Source organism: Hylobates moloch, unplaced genomic scaffold (assembly GCF_009828535.3).
Source record: "Hylobates moloch isolate HMO894 unplaced genomic scaffold, HMol_V3 SCAFFOLD_6, whole genome shotgun sequence".
NCBI lineage: Eukaryota > Metazoa > Chordata > Mammalia > Primates > Hylobatidae > Hylobates > Hylobates moloch.
Window position 1 is genome coordinate 127,858,467 of NW_026652281.1, and position 16,077 is coordinate 127,874,543.

General features: G+C 40.2%; 1 protein-coding gene across 1 annotated transcript in view; it reads left to right on the forward strand.

Moving 5' to 3' along the window:
- Positions 1–1,787: 1,787 nt before the first annotated feature.
- SMIM3 (small integral membrane protein 3) overlaps positions 1,788–16,077 on the forward strand; it is a 34,391-nt gene continuing 20,101 nt past the window's right edge. The window contains exon 1 of the mRNA XM_058440043.1: positions 1,788–1,911. The gene's annotated coding sequence lies outside the window, so the exon portion shown is untranslated. The remainder of the gene's footprint in view (positions 1,912–16,077) is intronic.

Sequence of the window (16,077 nt, forward strand, 5' to 3'; positions counted from 1 at the left end):
TAATTACAGGGTTTCCTGTGTTGAATCTATCTGCAGGCTAATCTAAAAGTCATAGTAAGTGAACAGAGGGGGAAGAAAAAAGAAGTCCCCTGTTTCATCAATATCCATGCTAGCCCCTGTGGGGGCCCTCCCTGCCCAGGAAATGTGGTGGTGGCAGGGCTAAAGCTAATTTCCCAAGTGTAACATGGCAAAAGACTGCTGGCCTGCCTTTATTCTGGGAAATCTTTTGAATTGTTTTTGCTTTTGAATTGAACTGAACTTTGAATTTTTTTTTTTTTTTGAGACAGTCTCGCTCTGTCACCCAGGCTGGAGTGCAGTGGCACGATCTCGGCTCACTGCAAGCTCCGCCTCCTGGGTTCATGCCATTCTCCTGCCTCAGCCTCCCGAGTAGCTGGGACTACAGGCACCTGCCACCGTGGCCAGCTAATTTTTTTGTATTTTTAGTAGAGATGGGTTTTCACCATGTTAGCCAAGATGGATCTCCTGACCTCATGATCCATTCTCCTCAGCCGCCCAAAGTGCTGGGATTATAGGCGTGAGGCACCACGCCTGGCCCACTAAAACCACTTTTTATGAGGAAGTGCACAGATGGGCCTACAGAAGATTCAGAAGCCTGACTAAAATTTGTCCAAGCAAAGACTGTTTCTCACCCTCCCTCTTGCACAATTCACCACCCAACCCCGAGGCTTGCTTCTAGGAGAGCACCAGTGTATTGCTCACTGAATTGAGCAAAGTGGAATTGAAGACGGAATTCCTGCCTAACTCAGTGCCTGGCACAGAGCAAGCCCTTGGTTAGTATTTGTCCAGTGGATGAATACTATTTTAAGCCATCTGGAACATGCTGCCATATGGAAGCTGGCAACTAAAAAAATTTTTTTTCTTTTTCACCTTTAAGCAGTTGCTTCTTTTAGAAGGCAGAACAAGAAATAGGGGGAGAGGGGAGGATTGCAGTTTTGAATTGTGTGGTCAGGGTAACCCTCTTGAAAAGGTAAGGTTTGAGCAAAGATTTGAAGGAGGTAGAGGGAGAGCCCACTGGTTATCTGGGGAAAGAGCCTTCCAGAAGGAGCTAAACAAGGTCTCTAAGGCGTATGTGAGGAGCAGCAAGACCTGTGTCATTGTTAGGGAGTGAGCACGAGGGAGGGGTTTAGGGGATGATGTCTCAGAGTTAATGGGGGCTGGGGGTGCACTCATGTAGGATCTCAAAGGGCATTTAAAGGATGTTGAATTTTTCTCTGAAGGAAATGTGGAACCATTGCAGGATTTCAAGCAGAGCAGTGATGTGATCTAACCTACATTTTACAAGGGTCATTCCCGACATCATTTTGGAAATGGACTGTAGAGGGACAAGGAGAGAATCAGGACTCAGTTAGCAAATTGCAATAGTGATCCAAGCAAAAGAAGATAGTGCCATGGAGTGCGGATTCTGGCTGTATTTTGAAGATAGAGCCTATGTGATTTCCTCATGCCCATAGACTGCCATGTGGGAGGGGACGGCTTGAAGTTAGGCAACAGGGAGGCCCTGGTTGGGTCAGGGGACAATTTGTTTCTCAGTTTGACCAAATTCAGCCACTGGGGGTTTATTTCCTCAGAAATTACCAAGACTATTTCTTCTCCCTGAAGTCAAAATAAAAACATCCAGGAAAGGACTAGACACTTATATTTAAGAAAAAGAAATGAAGCTAACTTGTTCAGTCTCTTATTTTGTTCCAACTCACAAAGCATTGTGATGACAACACAGGAAGGCATATTTCACAAGAGGCCAGAAAAAGAGCCAGTCAGTCAGTTGCTAAACACATTAATCAGATCTTCAGTGCTCCAGCTCAGGCTGAGGCGACGCTGGTGTGGGAGAGCCCAGCCTGTTTGGAATGGGGCCAAGGGCTCTCTACAGTAGCTTCTCCCCTTGCTGTGAAGGTAAAATGCATTAATACAAGTAAAGTGGGTAGAGGGCAGCGCGCTGTCAGTGATATCAGTGCTATGTAAGTTTTGGTTATTAGGCCACAGAGTATGGGCCAATCCCCTCATTAACAAGTGAGAAAACAGGTTCAGAGAGAGGAATTCATTTGTCTAAAGTTACACTGGCTCTCCAGCTTTACTTCTGAGCAGCACTAAGTTGGCTTCTTAAAAAAATTGTTTTGGACAATTGGGATTTCCACTGTTGCCCCTCTTACAATTTATTCCTGGGAAGTTCTTTTAGACTTTCAGCTGTCTCATCTGAGAGCCTTCGTGTCCTCACAGGGAAGTTTAATGGGATATTTTATTACTCTCGAGCACTGGTGGAAGTGAGCCTCCAAGCCGGCCATCGGGGGCCACTGCCTTCTGGTGTTTCTACCCTTGTGTACCAGGGTTGGTCTGTGTGACCAACAGCATATGAAGTTAGGCAACAGGGAGGCCCTGGTTGGGTCAGGGGACAGTTTGTTTCTCAGTTTGACCAAATTCAGCCACTGGGGGTTTATTTCCTCAGAAATTACCAAGACTATTTCTTCTCCCTGAGGTTAAAATAAAAACATCCAGGAAAGGACTAGACACTTTTATATTTAAGAAAAAGAAATGAAGCTAACTTGTTCAGTCTCTTATTTTGTTGAAGTGATGGGATGACACTTCCAAAACTAGATTATAAAAGACTGTGTCTTCTGTGTTGGACCCTCTCTGGCTGGAGCTCTCTCTGAAACACACACACACACACACACACACACACACACACACACACACACACAACACACACACACACACACACACACACACACACACACACACACACACACCCTTTCTCTTGTATCATTTGTTTCGGAGAAGCAGGCTGCCATTTTGTGAGCAACCCCATAGCAAGGCCTATGTGACAGGAAACTGAAGCCTCTGGCCCACAGCTGTTGAGAACTAAGGCCTGCCAGCAACTAGCGAGTGAGCTCAGAGGTGGATTCTCCAGCTCCACTTGAGTATAGAGATCATTACAGATCCAGATGACAGCCTGACTGCAAACTGTGAGAGACCCTGAGCTAGAACCACCCAGGTTAGCAACTCCTGGGCTCTGACCCTCAGAAACTGTAAGATAATAAATGTTTATTTTAAGCTGCTAAGTTTGGGGATACTTTGTTCTTTCCTTACCACCACCATAACAGTTAACCTCTGCCACACTGTATACTTCTCTTTCCATCTCTGCCCCCTCCACTGTCCTAGTCATGGCCTCATGCCCTCCCCACATGTCCCCATAACCAACTATCTTCTCTGAGGTCAAACCCAGAAGTCATCAAACCAGCTGAATCAGTCACAGTACTAACAGGAAACAGATGGTGGGCTAAAATTGATAATTTGAAGAAAGTTTAATATAGGAACTATTTGTGGAATTGTAGGTGGGGTGGAAAGCAATGAAAAGGAAGGAATACTGCAGTTCACAGGGTTAGTAAAGGTGGGTGCTGTTTATGGCCTGAGGCCTGAAGAGGCAAGGGTGGGAGCAGTTACTGGACTCTGGAGACAGACAGAGCTGTGTGAAGAGGATCCCCTGACAGGAATTGGGCCACAGAGCAAGGCTTGCAGCCCCTGGGGTGGGGGTGGGGGTAGAATGCAAAACACCTCAGCTCCTGCTGGTGCTTCCCTCTTAGATGAGCCCACCAGAAAGCTAGACATTAAGGAAATCTATCTTAGTTTCCCTCAGAAGCAGATTGTGGGGTAAGGGTTTAAGTGCAAGTCATTTATTTGAGAGGTTCAAAGGCTCAGGGTATACCAGTAGGGAACTGAGGAAGTGAAATAAAGAAGCGAAGACAGCTAGTATGATTGTGTTTTTAAGCCAGCTATCATAGTGGGTGACTGGAGCCTAGTCCCATAGAGAAAATCTGGAAACAATGTAAACACACCTCTCAGAATTATTTCACCGAAGGGTGAGGGAATTGGGGTATTTTTATACTCCTAAAGTCTTTGGTTGAGGGCTGCTCCTGGAGAAAAGGGTTAATTCCTGGATACTTTTGGACTGACAGACCAACCTTCTGTGTTTCTGGGAAAAGCCCCCAGACACAAAGATACAGATACTGGCAATTGAAAGTCTGTGAAACATTGAGGTGGAGAAGGCCTAAGAGATTTGCGCAGGGATTGGCAGTGTTTGCTACCAGGCCCACTGATGAGATATATTCGGATGAACCTCCTATTCACAAGGCAGGATGGAGAACTGCACAGAGGGTGAATTTCGAAGCAAAAATGAAACTGAAGTGCATGCTTAAAGTTAATAAGTAAAACTTATTAATACTGTCTTAAATATAGATGCACTGTATAGGTTTCAAAACAATAATTTTTCCCTTTTATTCTCACAGTTACTCTACCCTCTCATGTAACCATGTAGCTAATTGTCTGATTCTGCTTGTGCATTATGCAGTGTGCATTGCAATTCTGATTGTGTCTGTGCATCTCACTGTGCCTTACCTAGGTCAGTAATTACTCGATTTCAATGAGCAGAAAAAGAGGCACAGAGAGGACCTAACTCAAGAGTCATTCAGATGCAAGACATTTAGAATCAGTTCTTTTACTTCCTGTTGGGTAATCTTAGAAAAGTTAACATATCCTCTTGGGCCTCTGTTTTCTGTTGTGTAAAATAGGGGTTAATAACATTTTCACCCTAGAATTGTTTTAAGGACTAAGTAATATAATGCATATAAAATCTTTGCTATACAATAAGTGCTAAATAAGTGTTTCGTTCAAGTAAATACTTTTTGGAAAAATATAGGCAAATGCATATAAATATTTGAGACCAAAGTTTACTTCAAAAATTAGACTGATTGAACAGAGATATCTTCTGGTAATAGACACTCTATTATCTCTAGTTACATGACTGTGTAATAATTGAACACTTTGGAATTAAGCCATGAGAATTGATTCAAATAATTATAACCACACTAATGAGACCATATGATTATCACTCCACTTCAAAGCTATAAAACGGAATGCTTCCATTTCCTCTTCTTTCTCCCTGTCTGCTTAGCACTTTGTTTTATCTCAAATTCCACACGTTCGAGAAATTTCATCATTTCGCCATCCTTCCTTATCATTAATGCAATGAAGTCTTTCAGCCATTATACAAAAGTTTTAATTAAAAATTCCTGCATCTTATTTTCAGGCTAGAAGTCTATTTCTTTTGAGTTAGCAAGCGAGTGGAGCTTCCTCCAAAGAGTAAGAAGGCATTTTGCCCAAGAATTTATAGAACAAAAAGAACTTTGGGAATTTTTTCAGGAAGAAAGGGGAAGAGAGACTAGTAATTTCAGGAGTCCTGGTGCTTATTGCCTGACTTTTGGGAAGACCTGAGCTGTTTAGGGGCCTGTGAGAAGCTAATGTCTGAGCCAGGACAGATTCATCAGTGAAACAAAATAGATCACCCCCACACAGGTATGCTTTTAATTAAAAACTGTAGTAATCTCAAGATCCTTGAGCCTTAGCTTTAAAAAAATTTTGGAGGTGCAAGTGACTTCAGAGAACATTTAACTGAACTATCTTCTTTTCACTTCTGGAATCTGAAGATATAGAAAGAAGAAGGGACTTCCTCAAGGTCACATAGCAAACTAGTGACAGAGCCAGGACTAGAAGCCATGGTTTAGTACTGCTTAGTGCCAGTTTAGTACCTTTACCTTGTGCCAGTGACACAATGCCTGCCCTCATATCCCAGTCTTCCACCATGTCAATGAAAACCTTCTGCGATATCTCTCTGCTCCCATACCTCCAGTGTTAGGGAACCCACGACATCCCAAGAAAGCCTGTTCTGTCCACTTTCAGACAGCTCTTTAAAAAAATTCTTTCTTTGGGTGAACTGAGATTTGCTTCTCCTCAGCTGACACTCTCTGATTCTAGGTCGGCTTCCTCTGCCCCAGGCATACTTCAGAGGTTTGCTCAGATTCCCCATTGCCTACATGAGTCCTCCCATCTCTAGACTAAACATCCTATTGTCTTACAATTCTATTCTGTTTTTGGCTGCAATGATCTATGATTGTGCTGCTGCACTTGAGCCTGGGTAACAGAGCAAGACCTTGCCTCTTAAAAAAAAATCAGTGAACTTTGAGCAAAGCAGGTTATCCTCCATAATGTCGGTGGACCTCATCCAATCAATTGAAAGCCTTAAGAAAAAGACAGACCTTCCCTAGGAAGAGGGAATTCTGCCAGCAAACTGCTTTCAGACTCAAGATGCAACATGAAGTCTTCCCTAGGTTTCTAGCCTGCTAGGCTACCCTGCAGATTTTGGACTTGCTAGCCTTTACAATCATGTAAGCCACTTCCTTAAGAATCAGTCTCTCTTTCTTGTTTTCTCTCTCTCTCTCTCTCTCTCTACACACACACACACACACGCACACACACACACACAATTGGTTCTGTTTCTCTGGAGAACTCTGTGAGTTAATACAATAGTTTTTCAAGCATACAACTTTGCCTTTGGCACAACTTCAGAATTGGAAAGAGAAGTCTTGGTTGACCTCTTGTCATCCTATCACTTATTTATTCATTCACTCAACTAGTAGAGCACTTATTCTGCACCTAGGTGCAGGTGATAGAAAGGAAAATATCGTAACCAGAAACTTGAACTTAGGGAGGACTTTGATACCAGACCCCACTCAAAATTATTAGTGCAGAGTGGCAAAGAGTTTAGGCTCAGTAGTCAAGCTGTCCTGGGTTCATAGTCTGGCTCTAACAATGGTCAGCTGGTGGCCTTGGCAAGTCACTCAGCCTCCCTGAGCCTCAGTTTCTGCATCTGTAAAAGGGAGAATTTGGATTAGATTGTTTTTAATTTTCCCTTTAGTTTTGGACATGCAGTGTTTCAATTTAGTGAAAATTCAGGAAGGAAAGAATTGTACGTAGTGTGAAGGCTCTACTCTAGGGCCTAGGGAAAAATCCCATATATGATCATGTCATTCATATATACTATCTATTCAAATAAGTAATATTTACTAGGCACATGCTCTTTCACATTCATGATTTCACTTCATTCTATTTCATCCTCATTGAAGCCGCTTAAGGTAGGCAGTAGCATTCACATTTTGTGGAAGGGAAAACAGAGGCTCATAGACATTAAATACTTCATCCAAGGTCACCGTAAGTGCCAGAACCAGGATTCAAACTCAATTTCCAAAAATTCTGAACTACATGATCTTGCATTACCTCCTTTTGCCTGGGAATTCTTGGCAGTTGGGAAGAATGGCATGAGTTCAAGAACTCTGAAATCTGTTTTAGCATTGTGTTCTCTTCAAATAGTTTGTCAAAGTATAGTCTTCCAGCTGGTATGGTGGCTCATACCTGTAATCCCAGAACTTTGGGAGGCCAGAGTGGGCGGTTTGCTTGAGCCCAGGAGTTCAAGCCCAGCTTGGGCAACATGACAAAATTCCATCATTACAAAAAGTAAAAAATAAAAAAGTATAGTCTCGAAATATTAAAAATATAATTTGTATACATAAACATAGAAAGCATGGATCAAAGTTATTTAGATGTTTAATGAAGGAACCACTAGGATGACAAGGAATGTTAAAATAAAATTAATAGGTTAGATGCAAAATTGGTTAATTACCTGCAGGGCAATAAAATCATAATCTTTGGGGTTATCTTTTCTATGAGACAGAAATCATTTATATCTTTACTGGATGGTACAAGCCAAAACAACAAAGAAACCACATTTGTACCACATCAAACTTTCTAAAGTTAACATCTAACTTTATGGGGTTGTAAAATGTCTGCACCCCAATTAATAGTAAATAGTCAATCAAAGTTCCATATCCTAAGAGAGTCAGATGGTCCTTTAGAGCACACTAGGTCATGCTCTAGTGTGATGTCAGCAGGACATGTAGTCATCCTTTTGGTGAATTTCCAAATTTCTGGATGATTTTTCTTATCAATCCACCTCTATAATCACAAACTTCAAAAATTGTGATCACAAAGATGACTGATTTCATTAGAGGATATTTGGCCTAATTCATTTGCACAGAAGCCTCATTGTTATATGGGCAGCAAATCTAGAGCTATATGCTTCTGAGCAACTATTACAGCCAGATAATTAGCTTCCATTGGAGATTTCACAAGGAGCTAGCGTTAAATTTTCAATACCCAGTATCATTTCAAAGATATTCTCAACTAGATTGAGAAATAGTTCACATGTTATACAATTAATTCATTTAAAGTGTATAATTCAATGGCTTTTAGCATTTACAGATTTACACAACCATCACTACAATCAATTTTAGAAGATTTTCATTACCCCAGAAAGAAATACCACAGTCTTTAGACATCACCCCACATTCCTTTTACTACTCCTACCAGTAGGAAACCACTAATCTTTCGATCTCTATTGATTTGCCTGTTTTGGATATTTCATATGGATGAAATAATAGAATATACAGGCCTTTGTGACTGGGTTCTTTCTCTTTAGCATACTGTTTTCAGGGTCCATCTATCTTGAAGCCTGCATCAGTACTTTTTTTTATTGCTAAGTAATATTCTATTGTATGGTCATGCAGATTTACTCTAAGAGTCCAACTTTATTCTTTTGAAATTTTTTCCCTTTATTCTATTGATGTGATATATTACATTGATTTTTGGATGTTATACCAACCTTGCATTCCTGGGATAAGTCCTACTTGGTCATGTTTTATAATCCTTATATAATTCTGGATTTGATTTGTTAGTATTTTGTTGAAGATTTTTGTGACTATTTTCATAAGACTCAGTGGTCTGTAGTTTTCTTGTGATATCTTTGTCTTATTTTGGTATCAGCATAATACTGTGAAAGGAAAATATCTTGGGCCGCCAAAATCACTAAGGAAAACTCAAACTGGAAACTGCTTAACGCAAACCTGCCTCCCATTCTTTTCAAAGTTATCCCTCCCTAGGCATGGTGGCTCACGCCTGTAATCCCAGCACTTTGGGAGGCCAAGGCGAGCACATCACCTGAAGTCAGGAGGTCAAGACCAGCCTGGCTAATATAGTGAAACCCTGTCTCTACTTTACCAAAAATACAAAAAATTAGCTGAGCATGGTGGTGTGCACCTGTAGTCCCAGCTACTTGGGAGGCTGAGACAGAAGAAGCACTTGAACCAGGGAGGCAGAGGTTGCAGTGAGCCGAGAGCACACCACTGCACTCCAGCCTGGGTGACAGAGTGAGACTCTGTCTCAAAACAAAAATGAAAACAAAAAACCCACAAAGTTATCCCTCTTCTCATTGACATAGATGCATATCGATTGCCTCCTTTGTAAAGGCTAACAAGAAACGCAAAATAAAGCAACCATTTGTGTCTCACCTATCTGTGACCTGGAAGCTCCATCCCGCTTTGAGTCTTCCTGCTTTTGCTTCAAGTTGTCCTGCCTTTCCAGACTGAATATACTTCTTACATATATCGATTGATGTCTCATGTCTCCCTAAAATGCATTAAAAATGCATAAAAAAATGCCTGACCACCTTGGGTACATGTCTTCAGGACTTCCTGAGGCTATGTCATGGATGCGTCCTCAACTTTGGCAAAATAAACTTTCTAAATTAACTGAGACCTGTCTCAGATTTTCTGGGTTCACAAATACATTGGGAAGTGTGCACTCCTTTTCTGTTATTTGGAAGTTTGTGAAGAATTTGTGTGAATTCTTCTTTAAATGTTTAGTAAACTCACTGGTGAAGCTGTCTGGTCCTGAATTTTTAAAAACAATTACCAGTTTAATTTCCTCATTTGTTGTGAGCCTATTCAGGTCTTCTGTTTCTTCTTGAGTGAGTTTTGGCAGTTTGTGTCTTTTCTAGGAAATTGTCTACTTCCTCTAAGTTAGTTAACTGATTGTCAGAGAGTTATTAATAGTATTTCCTTGTAATTCACTTTATTTCCAAAAGGTCAGTAGTAATGGCCCCATTTCCATTTCTGACATCAATTTCATAAATTACTTTTAGTAATTTGGATCTCAGTCTTTCTTGTTCGGTCTAGTTAAAGGTTGGTCAATTTTGTTGATCTTTTAAAAAAATCAACTTTTGGTTTTCTTGGTTTTTGTGTTTTTCTATTCTCTATTTTGTGGATATGCATTCTAATCCTTATTATTTTCTTCCTTCTAATTGCTTTTGGTTTAGTTTTCTCTTCTTTTTCCAGTGTCTTAGGTGGTAGGTCAGGTTGTTGATGTGAGATCTGTCTTCTTTTTTAATGCAGGCATTTATAGCCATAAATTTTCCTCTACATGCTGTTTTAACTACATCCCCTAGCTGCATCCCATAGCTGTGTCTTCATTTTCATTCATCTTAAAGTACTTTATAATTTTTTGTGTGATTTCTTCTTTGATACACTGATAGCATGTTGTTTTATTTTCATATATTTGTTAATACCCCAAATTTCTTTCTGTTCTTGATTTCTGATTTCACTCTATCATGATTGGAGAATATACTTTGTAAGATTTCAGTCTATTTAAGTTTATTGCAATTTGTTTCATGGCCTGGCATATGTCCAATTCTCAATAGTATTCTATGTACATGTGAGAAAAGTATGCATTATTCTGTTGTTTGGCAGAGTACTCTGTAGATGTGTTTTAGGTCTAGTGTGTATATGGTATTGTTCAATTCTTCTATTTTCTTGTTGATCTTCTGCCCGTTTGTTCTGTGTAATATGAAAGTTAGGTATTGGGATCTTTGACAGTTGTTAAATTGTCTACTTCTTCCCTTAATTCTATCAATCTTTATGTTATTTTTTCTCTTTTGTTAGTGCGTATACTTATAATTGTTATAATTTCCTGATGGATTAACTCTTTAACATTATCAAATGTGCCTCTTTATCTCTAGTTACGTTTGTTGTTGTTGTTTTTTGAGACAGAGTCTCACTCTGTCACCCAGGCTGGAGTGCAGTGGCATGATCTCGGTTTACTGCAATCTCCACCTCCCGAGTTCAAGCAATTCTTGTGCCTCAGTCACTTGAGTAGCTGGGATTACAGGCATGCACCACCATGCCTGGCTAATTTTTGTACTTTTAGTAGAGATGGGGTTTTGCCATGTTGGCCAGGCTGGCCTTGAACTCCTGGCCTCAAGTGATCTGCCCACCTCAGCCTCCCAAAGTGCTGGCATGAACCACTGTGCCAGGCCTTTTTTTGTTTTAAAAGTCTACTTTTTCTACTACTGATATAGCCACTTTGGCTTTCTTTTTTTAAAACCAGTAACATAGTCATTTATTATTATTATCAAGCATTATGTACCGTACATAATTGTATGTGCTACACTTTTATATGTCTGGCAATGCATTGGGTTTGTTTAAACCAGCATCACTACAAACACATAAATAATGTGTTGTGCTATCATGTTACAATGGCTACGATGTCATTAAGTGATAGGGATTTTTCAGCTCCATTATAATCTTTATTTTTACTTCAGCTTTCTTATGGTTGCTGTTTGCATTATATATATGTGTATATATATGTGTGTTTTCCTTTCTTTTGCTTTCAGTCTATTTATATTTTTGAATCTAAAGTGTGCCTCCTGAAGACAGAATATAGGTTGGATCCTGTTCTTTGCATTTTTAAAATCCAATCTGACAATCACTGCCTTTTGATTGGACTGTTTAATCCATTTGCATTTAATGTTATTATTGATACAGCTGGATTTACATCTGCTGTTTCACTTTTTGTTTTTACATCTTTCAAGTATATTCACTCTTTTATTCTTCCTTTATTGCTTTCTTTTGCATCAAATGAATATTTTTCTAGGGTAATAATTTATATTTTAAAATTTTTCTTCTTTCCTCATTTATTCCAGTATCAGAAAACCAAAGCCAAGACATTAATTTCTATCTGATTTTATATGCAGTCTTTAAAAGTGAGTGACTTTCTCTTTTCCCAAGGTCCTTAGTGTTTGCTAAATTTGCTGGCCTGATGGTAAGCATTATGATATAGTCTGGATGCTGTCCCTGCCCAAATTTCATGCTGAAATGTAATTCCACTGTTGGAGATGGAACCTGGTTGGAGGTGACTGGATCATAGTGGCAGATTTCTCATGAATGGTTTAGTGCCATCCCCTTGGTACTGTGCTCATGATAGTGAGTTATCTTGAGATCTGGTCATTTAAAAGTGTGTGACACCTTCCCCCTCTCTTTCTTGCTCTTGCTTTTGCCATGTTACATGCCTACTCTTGCTTCACCTTCTGCCATGATTGTTAGTGATGCTTCCTGTACAGCCCGCAGAATCGTGAGCCAGTTAAGCCTCTTTTATAACTTAACCAGGCTCAGATATTTCTTTATGACAATGCAAGAGAAACCTAATACACATTACTAGCACAATACTGGAACCCTGTAAGCCAAATAATAGGTACCAGATCAGTTTTCTGGGAAGGCTTCATAGCCTTGCTTCCACAAAGGAAGTACAACACTTACTCTTTAATGGTTATGTGATTATAGCTGATTAAATGAAATTTATTCTCAAATATAACTCTTTGGATGGCTTTGATTATATGATTGATTTTTTCAATACATCTTGGTAAAAAGGGTGGCAGATTCATTGAATCTGTTCAAATAATTACATAGCCAAGGATTCAGTAAAAATATTTACTCTCAAATTCTGATGGGCCAGTGGGAACAAGGTATCATTAAAAATATTTCATTGCAGTTTGCAATAAGCATAGTTTGCTAAAATGAGGGTTAGCAATAGATCAAGAAGAAAGGACTTCCTCTTACACTCATCAGAAAATGGGACATTAAAAACAATCGAACAATATTCCAAAACAAATAATTGTGATTATATTTCCCTTGTTGGCTCGTTAGGCTCATGTGATTCATTCTTGACCCACAAATCTTGGATCAGCAGTATACTTCCATGGTTTTTTGCTTCAGGACGAAATAGTCCTAGCAATCCTGATTCAGTGCTGTGGTTCAGTCTGTAGATGTCTACCTGTGGTCGGAAGTCAGCAAATACTGATAAGGCTGGGCCTGTAAGTCTATTCTAGCTAACAGCATCTGATAAAATCTTTTCCACCAAGGCTCTGGGGCTGTCCTTTGTTGACCTCTTTAGCTTACAGCAGAGGTCTTTAGGCAAGCATGGAAGAAAAATAAAAACCACCTTTTGTTGATTAAATTGAAGGCTTTATTAATTTATTACAGTAAACAACTGTATCAGAATAGGGGAGAATAAAATCTTCTACTGTGTTATGGATTTTGTCAGTGTTTTCTCAAGGGTAAGAATATACTATGGACATGGAGACAAAGACAAATCTACTTTAAAAAGTAACATAAGGAAGACAGAACTTATTTATTAAACATCATGTGGGCTTAATATATAATGAAATTCTAACGACATTATTGAGCCAATTAAGAAGTATGGAGCAGGCTGGGCGCAGTGGCTCACGCCTGTAATACCAGCACTTTGGGGAGGCCAAGGAAGGCAAATCACCTGAGGTGAGGAGTTCGAGACCAGCCTGGCTAACGTGGTGAAACCCTGTCTCTACTAAAAATATAAAAATTATATATATATATATATTTGTTTGTTTTGTTTTGTTTTTTGAGACAGAGTCTCGCCGTGTCATCCAGGCTAGAGTGCAGTGGCACAATCTCAGCTCACTGCAGCCTCTGCCTCCCAGGTTCAAGCAAGTCTCCTGCCTCAGCCTCCCGAGTAGCTGGGGTTACAGATGTGCACCACCACTCCTGGCTAATTTTTTGTATTTTTAAACAGAGACAGGGTTTCACTATGTTGGCCTGGCTGGTCTCGAACTCCTGGCCTCAAGTGATCCGCCAGCCTCAGCCTCCCAAAGTGCTGGGATTACAGGCGTGAGTCACTGTGCTGACCCCTTTTGCATTTCTTTAAGTGGTAAAATAAAACATATACATTAATATAATCCAAAGGTTTATCAACTCTCAAGCATACAAAAATTAGACGCAAAGGTGTGCAAATGGTGTTCAATATCATGCTTGGTGACCAATGTTTTTGTATTCTATCTTTCTTAGAAATTATCCAAGAAGCTAAGATTATTCACCAGTTTACTTGATTTAGTATCAATCTAAATTCTCAGTTAATTAAAGACCTTGGAAATTATGTTTAAGTTGATATATTACAGAGTAACATAATCATTGATGATATAAACTATTTAGGAAATTCAGTTTAACTACAATCTCCATGATAAAACACTCTCCATCACTCTCTCATCATCTTGCTTTATGTTCTTCATGGTTTCACAAACCGGTATCATCTTGCTTATTTATTTGCTTACTTATTTTTAGAGAATATTTTCCCAGTAGATGTAAGCACAATAAATAAAGATAATTTGTCTTCCTTAGTGCCTAGAACATGTAGGAGATATTCAATAAATAGCTTTGAACAAAGGAATACAGTAAGTCCTCACTCAGCCTCCTCAGTAGGTTTTGGACACTTTGATTTTAAGTGAAACTATATATAAGGAAACCAATTTTACCATAGACGAATGGACAGAAAGAAGAGTTAAGTTCCTACAGCATATTTCTGATAACAAAAGTACCACCAAACTTCTAAATAAAGACTAAAACACTTCCAATATTGAACACTGAAATAATTGTGAACCATACATACATTTAAGAAAGATTAGTAAAAACAAGGAAGAGAATTATTTACCCGCTTATTCCAGTTTAGAGTTCAGTGGCCAGAGCCTGTCCCAGCAGCTCAGGGCTCAAGGCAGTAACCAGCCCTGGACAGGATGCCATCCCATCACAGAGCACACTCACCCGCACCCACAATCATTCACACTGGGACTACATAGACACAGCAGTTTGCCTAACATGCACATCTTCAGGACGTGGGAGGAAACTGACCGGAGTACCTGGAGAAAACCCAGGAAGACATGCAAACGCCACAGAGACAGTGGTCCAAGCAGGGAAACAATTGTTTTTCCTCATCAACGTTATAACAGAAGGATGTTATTCAGGGGTCTGCTGTATATGAATAAAATATTTACTCATCATAATTGTACCAGATGTGAGGAATAGGTCTCATTTTACTATTTTATGGAGCTTGGGTGGGCTACTGGGTGACAGACTCGAAATACTGGGTTTCTGATTTCCAATACAGTATATCATATTATTCCCCACAAGTAAATAAATGTATTTGTACAAGTGAAAAATGAAAAGAAAAAGTCTTGTGTAGATATGATTCCTAGAGAGGGTATTTGCTATGGATTGCATCCTAATGGGGGCCTCTTTAGGCAGTGGTTTGTTTGTTTGTTTTTTGGAGACAGGGTCCCACTCTATTGCCTAGGCTGGAGTGCAGTGGGGCAATTCGGCTCACTGCAGCCTCCGCTTCCGGGATTCAAGCGATTCTCCTGCCTCAGCCTCTCCAGTAGCTGGGATTACAGGCGCCCCCCCACCACACCTGGCTAATTTTTGTATTTTTAATAGATACGGGGTTTCACCATGTTGGCCAGGCTGGTCTCGAACTCCTGACCTCAGGTGATCCACCCGCCTCGGCCTCCCAAAATACTGGGATTACAGGCATGAGCCACCACCGCTGGCCAAGGCTGTGTTTTGATGGCAGCCAATGTCATTAGACTACAACTTCTTCTGTACAAGTGCCCCCCAGTATCAGGGGCTCTCTAAGAGAGTATTACTTATTTCTTTCAGGTCCTGATGGTTTTCTTTTTGGAGTGGTTGTAATAGAGGACCAAGGAAGTTGTGAGCTGTTTTCTGGCTTTTGCTGTAACAAAAGCTTGTTGCTGAAATTGACTATTTCCCCCACTCCTACATCCCAACACAGCATCCATTATTCTTCCCTTCAGTGCTCTCTTAGCAAAATCAGTCCAGCCAAGGCAGCAGACTTAACATGGTATGCTCCTGTGGGGATTCATACTTTATTTCTGGCTTGCTTTTAGGGTCCCAGGGCAAGTCGATATTAAAGAGATACTAATAAATTGCTAAATGGAAAGGGAGACTAGGACCCAGCTGGCTCCAGGCCTGAGCTTTTGCCTTGTCCCAGAGGGAAGCCAATGTTCACAGCAGGGCACATGGAGTTACCAGTTGTCCACCCAAAGGAACTCTCATCCCCTTCACTAACCAGGGAAAACATCGTATTAAGATTATCCTCCTGTTGCAGTGAGCCGAGATCACGCCACTGCACTCCAGCCTGGGCGACAGAGCGAGACTCTGTCTCAGAAAAAAAAAAAAAAGA